The 1,172-nt window shown below is 43.8% G+C and overlaps 1 protein-coding gene across 2 annotated transcripts in view; it reads left to right on the plus strand.

The window, feature by feature from the left end:
- ibtk (inhibitor of Bruton agammaglobulinemia tyrosine kinase) overlaps positions 1 to 1,172 on the plus strand; it is a gene marked incomplete at its 3' end in the record, with an annotated part of 35,685 nt that overhangs the window by 33,628 nt on the left and 885 nt on the right.

The raw sequence follows: 1,172 nt of genomic DNA on the forward strand, positions 1-1,172 counted from the left end.
GTGTGTGTGTGTGTGTGTGTGTGTGTGTGTGTGTGTGTGTGTGTGTGTGTGTGTGTGTGTGTGTGTGTGTGTGTGTCCATGACACCACTCTGTGTAGATAAACACAATATTCTCCCTAAAAGAAATGTGACAGAGACCTGGTTTTGTTCTGACCTGAAGACACTCATTTGTGCCAAACAGAGCGGTCCAGTTTGGGTTTTCTGTGAGGGCTCAGCTGAGATCTGCTGAGGAAGCTGGAAGCTTCAGAACCTGAGATGGACCAGAACCATTTTGGGAAAATGTCTTTTTTAATTACTGCAAACGAGAAGTTTGTCTCGACCCAGCAGGGTCTGCAGACGAGGTCATATGTTGAAGCTAAAATAAGGTTTTGTCTCAAAGATCAGCTTCACTTGGAAGTGAGACATGACAGGTGGTGGTCCAAAGGTCATATCAGGGTCATGGTTCATGCTACACAACAACACAGACAGTACACAACAACTCAGACACTACACAACAACTCAGACACTACACAACAACGCAGACACTACACAAAGACACAGACACAACAACGCAGACACTACACAACAATGCAGACACTACACAACAACGCAGACACTACACAACAATGCAGACACTACACAACAACGCAGACACTACACAACAATGCAGACACTACACAACAACAATACAGACACTACACAACAACTCCGACACTAGTAGTATCTGTGTCGTTGTGTAGTGTCTGCGATGTGTAGTGTCTGTGTCGTTGTGTAGTGTCTGCATTGTTGTGTAGTGTCTGCATTGTTGTGTAGTGTCTGTGTCGTGTAGTGTCTGTGTCGTTTTGTAGTGTCTGTGTCGTTTTGTAGTGTCTTTGTCGTTGTGTAGTGTCTGTGTTGTTGTGTAGTGTCACACTACACAACAACTCAGACACTACACAACAACGCAGACATTACGCAATGACACAGACACAACAACGCAGACACTACACAACAACGCAGACACTACACAACAATACAGACACTACACAACAACGCAGACACTACAGAAGATCTTTCCTGCCCACAGCCAGCACCATCTACAATAAGTCTTAAGTTAAATCCAGCAGGTAAAATAAGTATTGAACACGTCACCATTTTTCTCAGTAAATATATTACTAGAGGTGCTAATGACATGAAATTTTCACCAGATGTCGG

The sequence above is a fragment of the Austrofundulus limnaeus genome, unplaced genomic scaffold (assembly GCF_001266775.1).
Source record: "Austrofundulus limnaeus strain Quisiro unplaced genomic scaffold, Austrofundulus_limnaeus-1.0 Scaffold60, whole genome shotgun sequence".
Taxonomy (NCBI): Eukaryota; Metazoa; Chordata; class Actinopteri; order Cyprinodontiformes; family Rivulidae; genus Austrofundulus; species Austrofundulus limnaeus.